The sequence below is a fragment of the Zeugodacus cucurbitae genome, chromosome 3 (assembly GCF_028554725.1).
Source record: "Zeugodacus cucurbitae isolate PBARC_wt_2022May chromosome 3, idZeuCucr1.2, whole genome shotgun sequence".
Classification (NCBI taxonomy): Eukaryota; Metazoa; Arthropoda; class Insecta; order Diptera; family Tephritidae; genus Zeugodacus; species Zeugodacus cucurbitae.
The window spans coordinates 52,539,734-52,562,211 of NC_071668.1; the positions used below are offsets into that span (position 1 = coordinate 52,539,734).

A 22,478-nucleotide genomic window follows, 5' to 3' on the forward strand; every position below is an offset into this window, starting at 1 on the left:
AATACATATTAATAAATAAAGTACTTATACGGAGCGAGGGAATTCCCTTAAGCAAAGGTAGTCCAGCGTAATTTATGTACTCGTTTGAAGGCTTCCAATCAACTTCTTTGCTTGTTTGCTTGGCACTACCAAATTGGTTTGTCCGGCATTATCATCATATAAGTATATATAGAAAAACATAACAGACAACTATATTACATATTACATATAGATTTACATATTAATTCCTCTTTCCTTATTCGGCGTTGGTTCAAGTTCAAGTTTTCGATAAATTGTTACACACATTAGACATACCAAACAATCATACATGCATATTTTATGCGTTCGCATTCAATGCGGATCTGGTTTTCACGTATTCGAAAAAAAAAATCGAAATCATAATTATGACCCAAACAGAGCGCATAACCGATGCATTTATTGTTTGTTATGTTTTTCTTTCATCGAAGTCATCGCGTGATGAAGTTCGGGTAAACTTTTATGTAGGCGATTTGATTATTGGACGACTGAATTATTGGTAGTGCTCAATAGATGTTTAATGCGTAGGCGTTGATGGCTATTTTGTTGGCTTTTTGTTCGTTCGCTGCTGGTCGGTGATCATCGGCCAATGACACACAATTTGGGGTTAAGATTAAATGATCCATTACTTTACAAGCAATTTTCAAGATCAATATTTTTCTATAAAAAAATGTGTAGTCTAGGCTTTTCAAGTTTAATTGATCATCGTTTAAAAATGAGTTAGTAGTCATATTCACTTTTAAGTGAACAAATTTTGTATTATATTTATTAAATTATCATGTCATTTTATTCTACAGGATCACTAGACCCTGAAACTTCTTTGGGTAAAATTAATTATATTACAGATATTGCTCTTTATTATAGAGAGTTTTTTTAATACAAGGGATCTCACAGTTTCTTGAATTCAAGTGGGGCCCTATAACCACCTTTATATAAATATTTGTCATTCAGAAACCGAAATTGCTTCTTAAAAGAAATAATATATGCAACTTTAGGTTATTTATTAGGTTAAAACCCAGATATCCATTACAAACAACAACTCTATTCTATATCAGCCTAAGAAAACTACAAAATGGGCATTGGTCATCGATTTTAATCTCAATGGGGAAGTTATTCTCATTAGGTATTCCTTTTTTATAACCGACATATAGTTTTAATGATTTATTCCATAACCCCTTAGCGGTTTTAAACGAATTCATAAAAATATTGTAGTTGTCAAAACATATATTTTTTGAAATCCACAGAAGTATGATCGGATTAATTTATTAAAGTTGAACTTTAACCATACAAACACTTTAAACGTTCAATAAATCCTTATAAAATACATTGGCGATAATTAGTATATGAATTCTAAAAAGATTGGTGGGATGACTCCTTCTGAGGATTGCAAATCATATTTATTCGTTTACCACTGTTGTGTAATTCGAGTATTTTTCAGCATATAAATCAGGAGAATAACAGTTCTGTAAGATGGATGAATATTCGCTAATAATGAATTATAAATGTCAGTCCTCCTTTCATATGTATATATTATATGGATCTGAATATGAAAACTTGAAGATGGTCGCGGGGACTGAAATTTAAAAAATGTCTGCGGCCGGTTCAATTTTGTTCTTCTTATTTCAGCACAGTTTTTCGCCAAGACCGAGAAGAATGTTGGTTTACAACTGTTCAGTCTGAACTGATTTATCAATATGAATCAATAGTGAGATATGGAAGCAAAATTTTGTAAGAGGATCACACTACGGAGGGGCATTTTGGATGCATTTTTTTGGGACGTGGACCAAAGAAATGACACTACACTAAAATTTTTATAAAAAAAATGGGAAACGAGCGTGGCGGCTATGTTCTTAACACCCTGATTTTACCGATGGAAAATGGGCGAAATCGGTTCGCAATCACGCCTACTTTCATTATACCGCAGTTTGTAGTCCAAATAATTTTTTTTTATTTTTCAATATATACATATACATTAAGCACCAGTGAAAATATCGGTACAAAACTTTGCACAGAAACTGTATTTCTAGTGGGGAATATCACGCCTGAATCCGAAATCGGATTATAAATTTTCAAGGCCCCAGATATCCAACAATAGGATCTCAGTGTTTATGAACAATTTTTAACTGAAAATGAAGGAAGATTTCTTAAATATTCTAAAGAAATAAAAATAATGTGTTTCTTATAATAGTGTACCTCTGTTCCAAAGCCCCCATATACCTCATATATGTCTTTTCAAACTTCCGATGTACTTTATACCCTATATATCGGTTGATATGTGCAATATCTCGGCCAAATTTAGTGAGCGAAAAATTATGGTTATAATGTAGTTTGGTGGTGAGAATACCTGAAATCAGTCCAGGAATTACCCCAGCCCCCCTAAAATATATATAATTAATTTCGCTATTCTAATGGATTTTATGCCGAATATATGGATCAAGTTGTATGTTCTCATAGTAAAACTACATAAATAAATTTTGAGGGTATAAAATGTTCGGTAACACCCGAACCTAGCCTTTTCTTACTTGTTATTATTATATTATTTCTCAGCCTTTGAGCCTCGGAAGAGTAAAAAACATTGAGCAACAACCGATTATAGTCCTCCCTTACTTGTTATATGAAGCATTTTGTTGAGCATTTCTGTTGAAAAATCTAATTTTTTACAAAATGTTTATAAATATTTTATTTTTTAAAGGAGCAGTAAGAACATTAGGACAGCATTGCCAGCAGAACCAACCATCGGTTAAGGTTGTTATAGATATCTATGTAGTATTCGCTTCTATTTTTATAATTTGTCAGTTCACAAATAAATGAGTTTGATTATTTAAAGCACCAACAACAATGGTAGAGGAATCAACATTAATAACAGCGAACAGGTATTTAGTTTAAAGCATAAACCTTTTTATTTTATTTTGATTTGCTTTTCGTTTTCTTGTTATGTTTCTTTTGTTTGATTACTCTATACACTTTTTTGCACAAAGTCAAGCTAAAGCCGTGCCCAGACCGGCCAAAAGCCACAGCCACTGCCGCAAAGTCACTGCAAAGTCAAGCTGTGGCTGGAGTCACATTCCACTCAGCGCGACTCAGCGCACAGCTCATTTCCATTCAGTTCCGCTCAGCTGTGTGGCGTTGGAGCTTTTGACGTTTGGCGCCCGTTTAATTTGTTGCTATTTTATTTATGTTTTGTTTTCTTCTTCGTTTTTTGTTTTTTGTGTTTTTACTGTTTTTGTCGTATTTTTGTTGTGGGGGTTTTTCGAAAAACTTTTGCGCGTTCAACTTAACTGAGTTTCGAGCTTAAAATGAATTTTCAGTTAACTTGAAACAGGCGTGTAAAACGGACGTGTCGGTTGCGGAGCGCTAAAAGGATTTCGAAAATGTTTGTGGAATATATGTGATATTACCATATTCTTAATTTCAAGATTAAATAGACAATAATAACGACGATAGCGTGAAACGCGTATGACGGACGCGCGTGACGGCGACTTTTAGAACACCAAAATACAATAAAAACAAATATAATTAATACAATTACATAAAAAAAAATAAAATAAAAATCCAACAATAATAGCAACGACAACGGTGTCATCGACGAGGTTTCCAACTAAATAAGGCAAGTGTGTGTTCATTGTAAGCAACAAGTAGCGTCACTAAGTCGAGCTAAGCGACGCGTCAAACAAACTACCATACATACCTCTAAGCTATCTCTGCTATCTAAGCACAGTGCGTGGATTATGAAAATTCAAAGTGCAACTTGAAGTTGAATAATTTTGCTCTTAACTGTGTGAATATGCGGCGGAAATTTATTGTGTTTTGTGTCTATTATGCATTTAATTTAATTAAAAATTAAAAAAAATGCCATTCTCTCGCAAGCAGTCACACGAGAAATATGGAAATTCGACTGACAGGAAAAATGAAATATGGCTTAATACAAGCGAAAAAAGAAGAATGATACAAAAGTATAAATGCATAACTAAGTGAATTGATGAGCGAAACGAATTGGAAGAGCATAAAAAATTTGAAATAAAAGCAAAAATACAAACGCACACATTTTTTGTTATTTTTTTTTTTAATCGAGTCAACTTATTATAATTCGTTGTCAAACCGAAAACTGCCGAAATTTGCCAAAGAAAAGGTATCAGTGGTGCTTATATTGTTTTCATATTATGCATTGGCCTTCAAACACTGTGCATTTTTATTCACTTGGCTCCCACTGCGCGGAAAGCAGATGCGCATGCGTGTTTGCTCTCATGTCATTGCACAAATGCATGGAGCTTAATTATGTAAACGCCACTAAGTAGAAAAGCTGTAACAGTGCGATAAAATGATCAGAAAATATTTAATTAATTTCTACTTAACTCATAACTTACTAAAACAATAAAAATATAATTAGAAGTGTTTTGTTTTGATGCTTTTATGAAAATTAAACATATAACACAGTTATAAAAACTTTAAGGTTGTAAGTATATGGACCATTTAGTGTGGAAAGTGATAATAAATTCTACGTACATATGTTTGTGCACAGTGCTGGTAAAGAATTTAGTTATATATTTTATTTTCTATATAATATTTTCTTAAAACCTCCTAATGTTTCGCATGCAAAATATTTTGAGTTTGAAAAAGTAAAAATTTACATATACATATTTGGTGTCAAGTCGAGTTCGCCACTAGATTTAATGGACTTCCCAATATTTTATCACAGATTTTATAGAGCTATGGTCTCTGTTTTAGGAACTCAATAGAAAGCATAAATATAAGTATATGCTGGACATAAAATGCTATTTAGCGATTGTATTGTCTTCAACACCGTTGATGATCTCTAGAGATTTTTAATTGCCGCGTATTACCAAACCCCTTTTTAGAATATTGGCGAAAATAGTATATGAATATGGTACAGTAGTTCAGAAACCCATAATGTACTTAGTATTGCTTACGTTTGGGTATTTAGTATAATGGAATCTTCATAATATATATTATGATTTTAGCCTCATAAAACATTTATTGTGCTTAGTAAACACTCAGAGACTATACTAGTTATCATAATAATTAACATTCAAAAGAACCTGGCTTGCAAACGTGAATCTAAATCTTAACTATTTTTTCTGTAGCTGAGCAGTTTTAGATTTTGATCCTTTTACAATTCGACATGATCGAAATTTCTTCCCGAGAAAAAATAGTCAATATACTATTTTGCTAAAAATTATCATGACATTTCAAAAGTTGAAAAATATACCACATACGTGGTATGTTCATAAATAACGATTCCCCAACGATTTTCTCATTTCCAGAAATAAAGAGAACATGAAAGGACCATCGTTTTATAAGCTACGAAATATCGCTGAAAGAGCCAAATCCTATCCCATAAATCGAGTTTAAGATGTGTTTCGGCGATTGGACTGGCATAAATGCATAATATTAAATGAAGATTTATATATTTTAAAGGTAACAATAATAATGTGGACAAATTATATATGTTGTCTATATAGTTTGACTTAGGAACGTCATCGAGATAAAGCTATGTAGTGTTATTGAGTACAGTTTTGTGAAAAATATAATGTATTTGTATTACTATCCTAGAATCCGAATTCGAAAAGTTTTTTTTATTTTAATGTCTTTCTTGTCAAGTCTAATTTAGATCCGAGGTGTATATTTGAATTTGGCAAATTTAATTTTTTTAAAAATTTAAAATTTTTTGTAATATTTGTTTAAATCAATTGAAATTCCTTGAAAATAGACCAAATTCGGAAGTGAATAAAGTGGAAAGCAAAAACCACTGAGTCACAGTTAGATAATTTTGAATTATTATCCGTATATTGTTTTAGGTTATGGAACTAACTCTCATATCTCGACCATCATTTCCCTTATGACCACCGAGATTTTTCAAACTCAGTTTTGTGAAAGCTGGAGGAAATATTGTTTCGATGTTTCCAACTCAACTTCCTTAAATTGGAACGGTCAAAATATTTTTCACCGTGTCTGATTAGAACTTCAACATTTGCGATCAAATTAACTTTACTAAGAGTAAGTCGCTCAATGAATACCTAACATTCCACACCAGACCGGATTCATCTCGCAGCCACAGTCATGCTGATAGTTAAGCTCTGCTTTTTCATCCCTCGCGATATCTATAAATCCAGTGTTAGAATATAAATGGACAAAGGATAACCGATTCGTTTCCAGACCAACGATTTACTTCTTGTAAGCTGACCAGCTTTAGAGTCTACTACCGATTACGCTGTGATCAAATGAGTTTGAAGATATGCAGAAAGAGTTCAAACGCTACATGACTAGCGCTGAGTGCACAGTCAGTGAGGCTCTGCGCTTAACTGATGTGTTTGAAGTTATGGATGATTTCATAATCCCCTTCTACAGACTCCTAGCTTCCCTATCTCTAATTACAATTGACGTAATAATACAACTGCTGGGTGCTATGCGCAGAATATATGTAGTGCTGATTGAGCTGAGACTACTACGGATACTAATAAGAGTGCCCCTTATATATGTATGTCCGCTTTCACAGGATATTTTTGAAAGAATAAACTCACGAATAAGAAAAAAAAAATAAAAAAATCGATTTTTTGAAAATGTCACACTGGTATAGCCCCTTAATGTATGGACTTCATACTTGTTTCGTTATTATTATAATTCCACTATTCCTTAATGTTTGCATATGCATAATTATGCACTTCACTATCCCTTCTACAAAGACTTAAAGTAAAAAGGTGTCATATTTTGTATTGCTTTTAGCAATATTTAATAAAACCGCGTTATTATGAAAAAGTAAAGTTACCATTAAGCATTTAATAAAAACTGCAAGCGAAAAACACAATTCGTTTGCAATTAAAAAAAAAAATGGTAAAAATAACATTATTAGGTTATAACCAACATGCCATTAACACAGTTTTAATCATAAACCCAATTTGTGAAGAATAATGAATTTGTGTCTGGCGCTGCTATTAAGCGTAAGTGCATATGCGCATATGTTTGTTTGTACAGCGCATACAATACAGCTGAAAAAATGTTAATAATTGCCGAAAAAGCGCTAATAAAATTTTATAATAATAAATTAAACAAAACTACAAAGCACATACATATTTACAAATACACATATGTAAACATTTATATATGTATTTGTATGTATGAATGTATATGCTTGTAAAATAAAGAAATTTATATAATAAATAATTTTTTCGCTTGCAAATTGTTGTGCGTTGACTGCTGAATGTTGTTATGTTATTGCTATTGTTGCTTGATTCATCAGCTATTACAGCATGAGCAATCAAAGCAACATATCTAGCTACATATGTAAATATGTGTTTGTATATACATATGTATTTACATAAACATATGCATTTATGTTTGGTGTACGAACATAACTTTTTTTAATTTTAATATTTTGTTGCATATATTTTAGTTTAGTTTTTTGCTATTGTTTATGATCGTCTTTTTGTCGTTTCAAAGCGTGTGCACGTATTTATTGTTGTTGTTTGGCTCTCAACACCGCGGTTTGTCCATTTCCATTGCACTTTCATTCGCTTACATACCAACAAAATTATATACTGACATTACATACCTATACATACATATATACAAACATACATACATGTATTTATGCTTTTCGGGCATACATTGCGGTAGTCATTACAGGCGTTTTTACGGTCCGTTGTTGCTAGATTGCATTATACAAACATGCAAACACCAATATATGACAACACATACGCACACACACCTACTTATTATGCATTTTTTGGCAACTCCACGCCGCGGTGCGCCGTTTCCTCGTCTCTTCTTTGTGTTATTCGGCATTTCTGCATCTCCATTTTTGTAGTTTGACGGCACTCTCTCACTCTCTCCGATATTTTGCCGCTAAATTCATGTGTAAATATTAAGTCATTACAGCAACAACTACTACAACACGTAGTGATAAACTGTGTAAGCCGTTTGTTTGTTTTCAAAGTTTAGTTGTTGTTTGTGTTATTACATAGTTGCACCTTTTGCATTACTACACTTTATTTGTTTGTTTGTTTTCATCGTTTTCGCCGCTTTTTGAGTTTTTGTTTGTTTCTCTCTTATTTTTTTTTCTTTTTCTGCGAAAATGTCGGGAATGCGCTTTTTACACAGTTTTAGCCTCTTTTTAACGGTTCATCATTTTAATTAATTTCTTCGCTGAAGTTTTGCATGTACATGCAAAACATAAAAAACGAATTTATCAATTATATTAAAGTGCAATTACTCATCTATATTAATTTTATTCTCCATAAAGTAGAACTTATTGTATGGCATACAAAAATTGTAGACTCAAATCACAAAGTGATATTATGAGTTAATAAGAAGCTTACACATATTGGGGTTGTTGGTTGTTGTTTCGTTTTGGCGACCAATTTGCGGTCTCTATGGTGTAGTGGTTTCGGCTCTAGTTCACGACCCACATTAACAAATTTTTGTTTCAAATTGATTTTATCCATCTTGTTGTTTTTGTGGATTGGAATAAAAAAATCCTAGCAACGATGTCGAATTGGCAGAGGTAGAATCGAAAGGCGTTTGATCTGGTTGGCCATCGGCAGGCAGGCACGAACCTCTGTCTTCCACACTCTATCAATGGGGCTTAAAAGTCGTTGATGCTCCACTTTATTTAATTAAAATGGAGACACAATATCAATAATATATATGTAGAACCTAGCCATGACTAAACCGAACCAAATCATGTTAGGTTAGGTTCAAAAGTTGACCTGTTCCACAGTGTCAGATGAGTATTCCATCTATTGCGATGAATTTTTTTAAGTGCACGTAGTACCGCCGACCTCTTGCATTCCACTCTGGGCCAAAAAGATCTCGCGACCAAGCAATCTTCAGTTCTCAACCTGCGTTTACCAAGATCGCAAGAAGTCCAGCCTCTTATAATTGCCGCTCTACAATCGGATTGAATACTCACATTCCTCGAGGAGGCTACACTTCGAAGCAGTTCATCTACAGCTACCTTACAGACCTTAAGTGATCTGGTAACCTGAAACTAAGTTTTATGAGAAGCTGCTTACAGAAAACTCCCCCTATGACCTTCTTCTCACTTTTCGATTCATCTGTGGAAATGCTAATGCACCTATTCTCCAGCGGCTTCGTCATTACCACATGCCCACAGGGGCAAGTAAACAGCGAAGGACTCGCAGAGATTGGACGCTGCGACACAATGGTTGATATTTTCACGGATGTATTCGAAGTTGCATAAAATTTCGAAATGTTCTGGCTTTAAACCCTTCATAAACCCGGTTTCCCTGAGTTTCTAAAATCAGCTGTTGCTTCAATGCACCTACCAACGACATCCGTATGCACGTAGAGTCAAACCACCACTTTTAGTGAGAGGCTCCACCTCTTCCTAACCTCACCTATGGTATTAGTTCAATATGTAATACGTGTCACTATAGATGGGGTAACTAATAATATTTTAGGCTCTTGAGCCAGTTAGTGCGGACTAAACACTCACAGATGAGGCAAAAGTTTTGACTGCAAAGTCATAAACTTCAACAATTTTTATTATATGACAGGTTCATGATATATAATGGTCCCATGCCCAGTGATTTTAGTCTTTTGTTTTTGTCGTATTTAGGATAGATATACTGAGAATTTCATCAAAATTTAACAAACCAGAGAGTATTGCTTCCGCTTTATATTTTTAAAATATGCTCAAAAAAAAAAAAATGATGTCGGTACGGTTGCTAGCTGTATGTTATGTGGTCAGAAATGCAGACAAGAGCTTGAATTTCGGAAAACGCTTCGAAGTTATATATCTTTGGTAATAAAAGCACGATGTGCTGCTTGTCTATCTAATTGTAACATAGCCTTTTATATTAGTTCAGATTTGATTCATAGTGATCCTTAGATTCTAACAATGTGTAATGCATTACAGTACATGTTGGGTTCGTCTGGTCTACATTACCATCCAACTAACAGGATATCTCATCTGTAGGTAAGTACAAAAGATATCTGCGGGATAATGAAATCTAAAAAAAAATCCTCACGTCATTGTTTTTTCAATCTTGACCAACATTTTAATACACCATTAATAAGGATTGCTCTGATACATGTTGCGATTTAGTCTCCAGTTTCTGCTCATAACTCCTCTTAGACTTAGACTTATAGGAAAATTAGAAAAACGTCGAAAGTCACAGATCAAGAGCCGTCACGGAAAAGATATTGGATTCCATTAAAAAGCTTTTCAGAGTAAGAGTACTCTCGCGGTCTCCTATAGAATAACAATACTGTGATCGAACTCTGCCAATGCAAGGTGACAGTGAATATTTCTAACCACTCCTTAACGGTGGCTCAAATAAATAGTTGAGGGTAATTTTGACACACATTTCAATAGGGATAAAAAGATTATTAACATTTTGCCTTTTCTCCAATGAAAACTTTATGAAGAGTGAGCAGTAAGTATATTCACGTCTGTCAAACAATCCAAAGGGTGCAACAGCTAAATGCATTGCAAGTGCTTCAACCGATTTTGAAATGCCGAGTATTTCACGCATATTACGAAGCTATATACGCCCAGGAACCTTTTGGCATTTAATTAATTTCAATTGTGCAAACATAATGAAGCTGAGCAAGTACTTCAGCGATTCAATTTGCAGAAAAATTCGGTGGGGCGTGTTTCTGCGTACCTATGTACATATGTATGTATGAATGTACTTTATTTTTATGGGGAAGCCAAGTTATACGCTTATTTCCTTATGTTTTGCATTTCGCACACTACAGTCGGTCTGATATTGTTTTGTTTGCGCTTTGCTTGGGAGAATTGAAATTAACGTAATTATGTTGGTGTTGCATTCTCAGCGTGGCGCCACATTATTTTTACCACCAATGAACCGATGTTTATGAGTTGTAAAAAAGCCGTAAAATACTGCGAAGCGCACCAACTACGCTGAGTACTCGCCACAGTAGTGGTGGCGAGCGGTGTGTGTGTGTTTTCATTTTTGGCAAATATTAAGACCAAAATATAGGGAAGTGAAGGAAAATAAACTTAATTTACAAAAGAGGAAGTGGCAGTGCAAGGAAAACAAAATTACAACAAAAGCATAAAGTAAAAAAAATATATATATTAAAATGTGTGCGTGCGTGTGTGTGTTCGAAAAATGAAGGAAGGATGCTCTTCCGGCATTCATAGTAACGGGAAAAATTATCACACAAACACACGGATATGCATATAAATAGACATTGAAGGAAGAAAAATGGCACACAAAGAAATAAAAATTCCACAAGCAATACTCATCAACGGCAATGCTTAATGCTGACTGCTGACTGCTGTTGTTGCTGCAACTGGCTGAGTGGCCGCCATAAAAGCGCCGGGTGCGCCATTAACTTGCTGCTGCTGCTGTTGGTGCTGGGCGCGTGAAGCGCTGCGAGACAGCACAACCAGCCTGGCAGCTGTGGTATCCGCAATTTTTTTTATACTAACATGCGGATGCCGCGGCAGACGCTGTACGCGCATACAAACACGCGCACACACCTGTAAAGCGGCCGGCCAGTTGCTGCGGTTGCCATAACTACTCGGCGCTTGTTTGTGTTTGTGTGCGAGTTTCTGCCATTTATTTGTTTATTCCTCTTCTTTGTGGCCATTGTGGGCACACGGTTTATCGTTTGTTTGCTGCTGCTGACGGCGCTGCCACGGCCATAGTATGTAATCATTGGGGCTGGTGCTGGTGCGGTTGTTGCTGTTGCGCATTGTTATTGTTATATCACACATTATTGTGCGTGCACATATTTGTACATACAATACATACAATAGCACACATACAAACATACAGATGTACATAGCGCCGTACAAGCGAGTACTTGTTTGCTTATGCATTGGGTTACTTCCTTTAGCGCTGCGCAAAACAGTTTCACTTTCAGCTGTGAAATGTGGTAAGCGGCTGAGAAACGTGAAATGTTGAAAGCGAAATCAACGAAAACAAAAGTGCAAACGAGAAAAAAGCACATAGAAACACGGCAGTGAAGCAGGAAAATATCAGAAGTGAATAGTGTTTGAAATCGAGCCAGTTTTGATGGAATATCGGTGAGGGTATTCCCAATGTGGTGAAATGCAATGGGTAATGGATGGCATAGTCATAGCAATTTGTAATTGATATTGAATGGAACATATGTATGTATGTACAAATACTTTTTGAACTTTTGCTCGAGTATCTCTTCAAAATTGAGATAAAAATATTAGTTCAGAAGGACAGAAGTTATGATTGTTAGATGAACTTGCGGTTCTAGTTTTTAGAATTTTGCAACAAACCATATTATGTCTAAGATAACAAGTTCAACTAATGATATATTCTTGATGGTTGTTCCAAGGCCTGAACCGAATCTAACGGTGTGACAATGAATCCATTGATTGATGCGATGTGTGGAAATCAAAAGTTGCCGAGATCACAAGCTTCAATTTCAGGCACCAAATAGTCGGTTATCATGGCGCGACAACGGTCGCCATTGACGGTTACGTTCTCACCGGCATCATTTTTATAAGAAATATAGACTGATTATTCCACCGGCCCATAAACCACTGGCCGTTGTTGTTTCTGGGTGAAATGGCATCTCTTGAATCTATTCAGAACATGCCCATTGAGCCAGAACTAAGTTCATCACTGAACAGAATTTGGCTCGATCGTCGGATCTTCTTTGAACTTTTCAAGAGTTCATAGTGCAAATCGATGTCGCTTGGGACGGTCGAGCGGCTTCAGTTCCTGCACAAGTAGTATTTTGTACGCTTTGGATTTAAGATCTCTTCGTAAAATGCGCCAAGTCATTCCATACATCAGTCCGAATTGCTGCGAATGGCGTCGAATCGACTCTCCACGGTCACTCTCAGTTACGGCTGCTATATTTTCTTTACTAGCGCAGACGTGGGCTATTCGGCCGTATTTGCCCAATAATGACTGCAGGGTCTCAAGATAGGTGAAGGTGTTGCGAATAGTACACTCAGTAGGTCGATTATGTTGATCATAAGTTGAGCGAAGCCAGTGAAACACATTCTTTACAGAACGCTAATTTTCGTAGTGCAGTTGATCAATATTCAGGCGGAAGTCCTTCCATGATGAAATGTCAAACAATACCGAACTAAAATAGCATGACAGCTTGACACGACTCACGTGTCTGTAAAAAAAAAACTATTGAAAAAGTATTTCTATTTCGATCACCCGAGAGAGACATCCATCGATCGAATACAATATTATTATAGTTCCGTTGTGGAAGACTGCGACCAACAGTGTTGGATCCACAAATATCTTATATTCTCGACGAAAGGCTTTCAAGCATCCGTGCTCTGCCTTGCACTCAACTTCGTACTTTCCGTGAAATTTTTTAGCAATTCTTGTTCTATGGTTACACAATTTTCTGCGATCACAACTACTTCATGTAGTGTTTTCTCTATTACTACGATTTCTCTTTGGTTTTAAGTGCAACAAAGATAGCATCAGCACAAGGAACAGAGATACGAATGATATCGACTAGCTGTCAACATTTTTAGAACAATCATCGTTGCTCGATTACTTAACTAACTTCCAAAACTAGTTTTTTCAGTAGTTTTGTGTCAAACTAGGTTTCTAGGTAGGGTCTAGCAAGTAAGACGAAAACTTATGATTGCAGTAATATCAGCTATCAAACTATAACTTGCTATAAGTTCTTAATTTCTTGAGATTTCTAAGACCACTTGAAACCTTGATAGCATTGGTTTCCCATCCATGTAATAGAAATCATTTAAGTTAAAAGCAAACAAATCAGCACATCAATTTCCACAAATCATGCACTTTGACAAGGCTAAACACCTACGCACGCTAGCAGGGTGCCTCATTAAAGAGGGCCGTATCGCAAATACCTTGATGTAAACGCTGCTGGCAAGCTCAGAGCCATTGCCGTCCAATACCAGTTTACTGCTTTGCTGCTGGCTAAGTTTACGCTCCAATGCTTACTTGCCCGCATGTCGCTTTGACGATTTGACTGTCTGACTGACTGACTTGTCTGAATGCATGCATGTCTGTCTATCTCTCTTCGCCGCCGTCGCCTGTCAGCTGGTCAACAAGCGGAGCGGAAGCATCGTTCACTTTATTTTCATGACGCGTTCACTGCTGCCATCGCCGTCGCTACTGGTGCTGATGCCTTTGCGGTTGATGGTAATGCGTCCACAAGTCACGAGTACCATCAGCGGCTTTGGCGTCACCAGCCATTGACAACGACGTCGTTTTCGTTTTTGGCTCACTTTGGAAATGTTTTTTTTGGACTTTTTTATTTGCGCGATTTTCACGAGCAGTTCTTTTTTGGTACCCTATGGTTACTTGACTGCCACTGCCGTCCGTCGATCGACGCCCACTCTATTACCCATTCCATGGCTGTTTGTTTTTGGCGCGCATTGTGTTGATGCGGTCGTTGTGACGACGTACGAACCGGCCCTCGTTTGCGGCGTCTGCGATTGCGCGTTTTCCACTTTTATGCACCTCAGCAACGGAGCGAAATAATCGTGTCGTCGGTTGGCGTTAGCTTGTTTTCGCTGCATGTTGGTGAGTGTTTGTTTGCCATTGTTTATGCCGCCTTTTCCTCGCGTTGTTTGTGTTTTTTTGTCTTTTTCGTTCCATTCGCTCTTTTTTTGTGTGTTATGTGGTACAACAACTTCCATGGTTCGTATGGCTGTAACTATTGTAGTTGGTTGAAGACCAAGTCCAACGGCCAACGTACATATTACGTCAAGATGTGGTATTTCACTGCTCTTTATGTTGGCTTCCACACCGAATGCTTGGCTGTCTGTGTATACGCTTCAGATTTCAATTCGTCATTATCGGCTGTTCGTTTGTTAACCGCGGCTGCTGCGAATTGTTGGCCAGATTTTGTCTGATAAACTCTTTTGAGCTTAGTTCGTTTGGCATTTTGATTGGTGGAATTTTTCGAAAAAAAAAATAACGGCAATAAATTTGGAGGAAGCTAATGTTTATATAGCTGACCTATGGCAGCAAAATTTCATAACCATTCGAATAAATTTTCAGCTGGAGTTTTTAATTTCATATACATATGTGCTTCTAGTACACACTCGCGGATTAATTATCTGCTTGAAATTGTCAAACAAATTTTTCTTCGGGATTGTTCCACTGTTACCTAGTCATCAGAAGGGAAACGAGTCGGTGTCTCTCTGTCTATTTGATCTAGAGCCCGGGATTTATGGTTCATTAGTAAATTCGGAGGGTACTGGTTACCAACCACAATAAGCGGAGTTAATCCAGGCGCTTTCTCCTCCATGTTTCAGCTTTTGCTAGACTGAAGTTGAAACATCTACCTTCGACGTCTGAACAAATTTGTGATAAGTTTAAAAGGTCTTCGTCGATGGATCACGCTCTTTTGATCGATACCTAGGAGTTCCTGTCATCATGAAGACAGTCCAATAAGGATGCTCGTGACCTCTGTCGCGATATCTTCGGTATTGAGGATCATTGAAGCAGCATTGAATAAACATGTTAATGGTCAATATGGGATGAAGTGGAATTGATGATATGTGTTCAAAAGTTAACTACTACCCCCTTGAAATTTCTTGCTTCTGCTCTGCGAGGCCCTTGACTCTCTCTCCTGCTAAATCCACGGCACCGCTTTTTACCAATTGGACGAATGAGAACAGACCTTATTCATTAAATCTACTACTTATCCAGACTGAACCCCGACATACAGAATATATGTCCTATATCTTCAATGAGTCCTCGCATGATGCTAGTCATATCTTTGCATTCCCAACGAACCAAACTCATCTAACAACCCTCTCCCTTTTGTTCGGCTCTGTCGAAACAGCACGCTTCCTGGGCCTACCGTTAGACGACCTCGACGACAACTAGACTTTTACTTTTCCAGTAGGGCCGTATAATTATTAAAACATTGGATGAAGTCATTGTAGAATTTTCAGATTACGTTTCCATTTCTTTAATATTTTAGAATTTTGATATTTAGAAACTCAGTTTTCGTTTGTCGTAAAAACACGAATGCATTAATTTTGTTTTCTTATTAAGTAGTCTGCATTAAGATGACCCAAAAAAATTGGCTTTGTCATTTCAAAAGTGGAACATAACCGAAGATTAACTTGAACTCAATCTCAAATACACTTAACGCTTAGGCAATTGGTTTTTTCATGATCATATTTTGAATAGTAAGCATGACATCAGTCTTTTAAATCTGTCAATTGCGCTGTCATTTTCTAATAATTTCTACCTATTGGTATTGACATTGTAAAATCGAATGATAAAACAAAAAATATAATGAAGTCAATATAATTTTTGTGCGAGAGAAAAATTGTACAGGACTGTAAATTGTATTGACTAGTTGTACTCTTGCATTTGACTGGTTTCATGATGGGATCATTTTATAAAATATTATCATCTTAATATATTTAGAAATTAGCAATTTCTTTGGTTTGTTATTGTCTCTCAGTCCCTAGCTTCATAACTCATTTATGTCTTATGTTTTTAAGTCAAGCTGGATTTCAAACAAGTATTTCAAGTTGTCAATTGGATTATATTTATAGGTAGTCATATTCCAATATATTTATTTCTGACCGGTTTCATGACGGGATCATCTCGGTCTCTTTTGATATTTACTAATACTCTCATGTGAAGCTTTCGAAATCTCGTCTATAGTACCTTAGCTTCATAACTCACTTTTAAACGGACGAATTCAAGAGTTGCTTGTACTGTAATTGGACAATTTACTTCGTGGTGAGATGCTTTGGACTGTAACGCCAATGTAGAAACGTTTTAGAATATCACAAGACATGCAGAGCAATAGGCGACTAGTGAATAAAAAGATATCGCCTTTTATAATTTCTCAAAAGTTTATACTCTACACTACAAATAAATCTACAGTTACAGACAACTTGATTATACTCCATTAACTTATGTGTTGGATATCTTGAATTAAAATGGCCATTGACTGCCTTTAGCAAAATCTGGTATGACTTCATAAGTGCTATGATATCATGCAGTACATGGCATATATACTGTTATTTCTTAATTAATATTTAATTAACAACATCAATAGTAATTTAACTATTATTATGTATTTTTCAATTTACAGCTTGTGCATTACTGCAGTTGGCAACAAAAAACGATATTTTCATTGTAACCTGCAGTCGTGGTTGTGAAATATTTCATGTCATAAGTTATTTTCATCACTGAAAGTAAATTGAAATCAACGCCAGATTAGCAGTGGGAGACAGACGAGTACAACATCAACATACGAGTTTAACTATATACATACTTACAATTATATTTAAAGACAAGAAGACAAGCAACATTTGTTCGAATACTAGATTATAATTGAATGCAGATTCTAGACAAGTTTGGTAAGTGTAACTAAATCCATATTATGTATAATATTTCTATATATACTTATATATGTATTTCTTTTTCAGTCGTGTATATACAAATTAGAGTTACAAGTTTTCATTTCAACCGAATGTGATTTCGGTCATATGTACACCTTTTCATATATAATTTTATTCATATAGTTAATTCAGAAATTATTATTTTTTACTTATCTGGGTCCTTCCATCTGAGTAACGGTAAACCAAAAAATTATAAAATTATTAAGCCATCGTGATTATATTTAATTTACTTATTCGAACAAAAACTAGATTATTGAGACAAAAACGTTTCTTTCACGTTTCGGAAACCTTTGAAGTTCTTGCAAAACATATATGTGTTTTTCGTAACGCTACAGTGGAAGGGCCGTTTCGCTACTAATCGGGTAATCAGAGGACATGTAATGGATCGTGAATGAAATCCAATTGATAAACTGGAGGACCTTTCATTTATGGACTTTACTCCCTATCCTTACCATATATAGGGCCACAAGTAACCTAATTTTATCCTTGGAGACGTTGATGAGTTTTATAAACCTAACTACAGCTTGGTGCAGGCTAAAAGTTTGAAGCCAATAGTAGTATCTTTCCCTACCTTTCCTTAATCCGGAACACCTCTTTTTTTGATAATGGGGTACCATGCGATGAGAGATACTATCTTATCAGTCATTCCAATTCCGAGATATTAATTTGAGGTGGTGCCGGTTGCAAACTAATGAGATTTTGAGAAAAAGCGATTTTTAATAATCCAAAAAAACTTTAGCGCGATCCCACCTTAATATAAAAAATTTTAGAATAAAATCAATTATCGTTGTTGCAGCTCTATTTTTTTCTTTGGTATCATTGATAAATACGAATAATTCGAGCTGCAGAACTAAATAGAGAGGGTACAATCTTCTACAAGAGTGTACAGCTCCTGGCGTATGCCGATGATATTGATATCATCGGAAGCAACAACCGCGCCGTTTGTTCTGCGTTTTCCAGACTAGATAAAGAAGCGAAGCGTATGGGTCTGGTGGTGAATGAGGACAAGACGAAATATCTCCTGTCATCAAACAAACAGTCAGCGCACTCGCGTCTTGGCTCCCACGTCACTGTTGACAGTCATAACTTTGAAGTTGTAGATAATTTCGTTTATCTGGGAACCAGCATTAACAACACCAACAATGTCAGCCTTGAAATCCAACGCAGAATCACTCTTGCCAACAGGTGCTACTTTGGACTGAGTAGGCAATTGAAAAGTAAAGTCCTCTCTCGACGAACCAAAATCAAACTCTATAAGTCGCTCATTATTCCCGTCCTGATGTATGGCGCTGAAGCGTGGACGATGACAACATCCGATGAGACGACTCTTGGGGTTTTCGAGAGAAAGGTTTTGCGCAAGATTTATGGTCCTCTAAACATTGGCAACGGCGAATACCGCAGACGATGGAACGATGAGCTGTACGATTTATACGACGACATTGACATAGTTCTGCGAATAAAAAGACAGCGGCTACGCTGGCTAGGGCATGTTGTACGGATGGAAGAAAACACTCCAGCTCTGAAAGTATTCGATGCAGTACCCGCTGGAGGAAGCAGCGGAAGAGGACGACCTCCACTCCGGTGGAAAGACCAAGTGCAAAGTGACCTGACTTCACTTGGTGTTTCCAGTTGGCGCCAAAAAGCAAAAAGGAGGAATGAGTGGCGCGCTCTGGTGGATTCGGCTATAATCGCTTAAAGCGGTTCCTACGCCAAATATATATATATATATATCATTGATATAATTCCAATACTTCTCGCGGTCTTAGCTTACTTTAGATTGAATATTCTAGTAGAATGTGTATTTTTGATAATATAAGTATTACTGAGTGGAGAATGGAACAGTAAGTTAGATTATTTTCAAAGTATATTACTTAGATCAACTCTCTCCATGATCCCAAAATTATACCTAGACTTTCGAAACAAATCCGTATCTTTCCACCGAAATTTCCAAATGACTCACTATAATACCTTTAAGCTTCTATAGCTTTTAATTCGATTAACCCACGTGAAAATTAACGTGAGCGAGTATTTTATTCATTTGAGCATGACGAATCGAAATATTCAATCTTCAATAATATGACACCAAAAAATTGCATGATGAATTCGCAAAGATTTCAGAGCAATCGAAAAACCCACGCCTCATGTGCTTATTTATTTTTAGACACATTCAATTCATATACATACATATGTATGTGTTGTGTTTTTTCATTATTTTTGTATTTCACATTTACTTTAAAACGCTTACATTCATTACTTCCTTTACTTTGTGCCGCCTTTCGCTTTTATCAAAGCAACGTGCCGTTCTTTTGAAGTTTTTCTGAGAAAAGTTATGTATTCCACATGTTGTACATATATGAGGGATGTTCAAAAAATAACAGTAATTTTTGGTTTTTGGTTTGGTTTGGTTTTTGAAAAAAAAAAAAAAATATTCATTCATCTACATTAATGTTGTCGCCTTTAAAATTGTTCGCTTTCGATATTATGCGGTTCTTCCAATCGTGGAAACAATTCTCAAACTCGATTTTTGGGATTTTGGGATTTTTTGGTTCTGTTAGCTATTTCTAGTATGCTTCTAAAACGACGTCCCTTTAAGGTTTTCATAAGGTTTGGAAATAGGAAAGTCAGGCGGTGTCATGTCTCATGAATATGGACGCAGGTGCATCATTACTATATTGTTTTTGGCCAAGAATTCATGGACAAGCAACGAAGTATGAGCTTTTAATAATCAATTGTCAAGTCAAGAAAAACGTTAGAAGCTCTAAATTGAATAGAAAAGATGGTAAAGAAGTACTCCGCATTGATTTATTATACATTTGGGCCAATTTTTGATCAATAACCTGATACTGGAACAAATCATTGCGTAAATACTGCATTAGAGGTATGGTATCGCTCATTTAAAATTTGTTGAAAACGGACAATAATTTTTCAAAGCCCAAGATATCGAACATGCGTCATTACTTATGGATAATTTGTTATTTTATAGAAATTCAAAAGGAATATTTTTGGAGAAATATGGGAGAAATCGAGTCATTACTTCCCCAAGCTCCCATATAATTAATTTGGATTTCATTCTTTCTTGTGAGATTTATATACGAGTATATCCGAATATATCTGGATATGATGTAATTTGGTGGCGAAAGTAGTTAAATTGGTCAAAGAAATCGGATTCATATAATGTTTATGCAAAATGACTGCCGTTAGTTTAGTGGCCTTTATGTCGAATATCTTTATAAATATGTGTGGAAACGACTTCCTGAAAAAAAGACCTCCTCACCTAATATAGTAATGGAATCGACATAGATCTCGGTATAATATAGTTTTACCAATACCTGAAAATTTTTCCATAACTTTGGGCCTTGCTAATTTTGAGAGTATAAAATGTTTTGTTACACCCGAACTTTACTCGTTACATATATGTAAATATTGAAACCATTGTATGGAAAACTTAATTCATACATGGTTTGCTCACGAAATGACTTGAACTTAATCGAACGAGTAATTTGTTTTAAATGTTCAGTATAATAGTCGGATAATTAAAAATAAAAGTTGAAATTTTCAACAACAAAATTGTTTTCTAGACACGTTACAATATGCGTATCACTCTGAAAGATCTAAATGATTTATTTTTGAAGAGTTGCCACATGTTTCAAAAATTTAATTCCATAAAATTGATAAATTATATTTATTTTTACGGTATGCAAGATGTTTAAAGAATAGTATAATAAAGAAGCGATACTTGCGACCTATTAAAATAGTTTAAATGATTGTAATTAATGAGATTAATGCAGTGACGGTTAATGGTTGAACTTTTGAGAAGTGTTGCCATGTGTTTAAAATATTTACTACAAAAAATTTATCAGATATCAAAGTGGAGTGAAGCTCAATAACTTTTTACAAATTTGAAATGGCAAATCTCGGTTTATGTCATTAAATCTATATGGAGAAATTAAAAATTTGGAACTATATTGGAAAACGTGTCGAAATATTAAAAAAAAGATCATAAAGTATCTGTGAGAAATCCTAGAGTATCTGGGAAAATGCAACCTTCTTCATTGAAACTCTCTGTAACTATACATTTTAAAGTTATGTCAAATAATTTGTCCATCTCGTGGAAAACACTTAAATAATTTAAAATTGCTGTCGGGGTATAGAAGTATGTTATACTTTTCGAATACGTTTCTTTAGGTAGAATATCATTAAAGGTATAAATTGTGTTCGCCTGAAGTAATTTAATCACAGACGGACACATAAACAATGGATTTTACGCAATTCTGCCGTCAATTCTATACATTAGCGAGCTAAAAATAAAATCAAAATAAAAGATGTATGCGAGTATAATGTGAAACAATAAAGAGCAAATTAGAACCGGTTGTTGCCTCAGGTAAAGCTTTAGTTTCATCTGCTATTTTTCATCGATTTTTTTTCTTTTGTTCTACCAAATAATATATCGAACGCCAGACGTCACTACCAACTCAACTCAAGTAAAAATCGTCTTGTTTGCCACTTAAACTTTGAGAATACTTAAGTTTGCGGCTTTTAACCTGCAGGCGATCGGCTACACGTTCCGTTCGTTAAACAACTACAACGACAAAAACAAAACAGCTACATGTACATTCACCTATTTTATCGCCACTCAACACTAAGCACTTCTACCGCCTTTTATAAATATACACATAAATATGTATATTTTTATTTGTATGTATGTGTGTGTACATATGTTTCAGCTGACCGCTACAAATTGCTTTAATTTTTCTTTTTTATATATTTTCTGTTCTTTGTTTGGCACTCTTAATGAGTTTACGGCTTTTGGACAAATCATTTATTTTTGGTTTTTGCTAAACGCGGATACGAGTAAACCAAAATAATTAACAATTAGATAAGTTATAACAAAGGAAACTGAGAAATGCACACACTTACATACAGACATATAAACAATTTATATAATTTTTTTACAAAGAACAAAGAAATCTAGTAATATCGCAATAAAAATTTATTCATTTAGCGAAAAAAATATTATTTTTTGTTGTGAAAAAAAAAACATAAGTACGAACATTTGTTGTGTTTTTGTTTTTTCTAAGCGGCATGC

At 35.4% G+C, this 22,478-nt stretch overlaps 1 protein-coding gene across 1 annotated transcript in view; it reads left to right on the top strand.

Annotated features, from left to right (window-relative positions):
• The first annotated feature begins 5,297 nt into the window (after window positions 1-5,297).
• Window positions 5,298-22,478, top strand: part of LOC105216833 (dual oxidase maturation factor 1) — a 44,794-nt gene continuing 27,613 nt past the window's right edge. The window contains exons 1-2 of the mRNA XM_029043236.2: window positions 5,298-5,451; window positions 17,083-17,350. The gene's annotated coding sequence lies outside the window, so the exon portion shown is untranslated. The remainder of the gene's footprint in view (window positions 5,452-17,082; window positions 17,351-22,478) is intronic.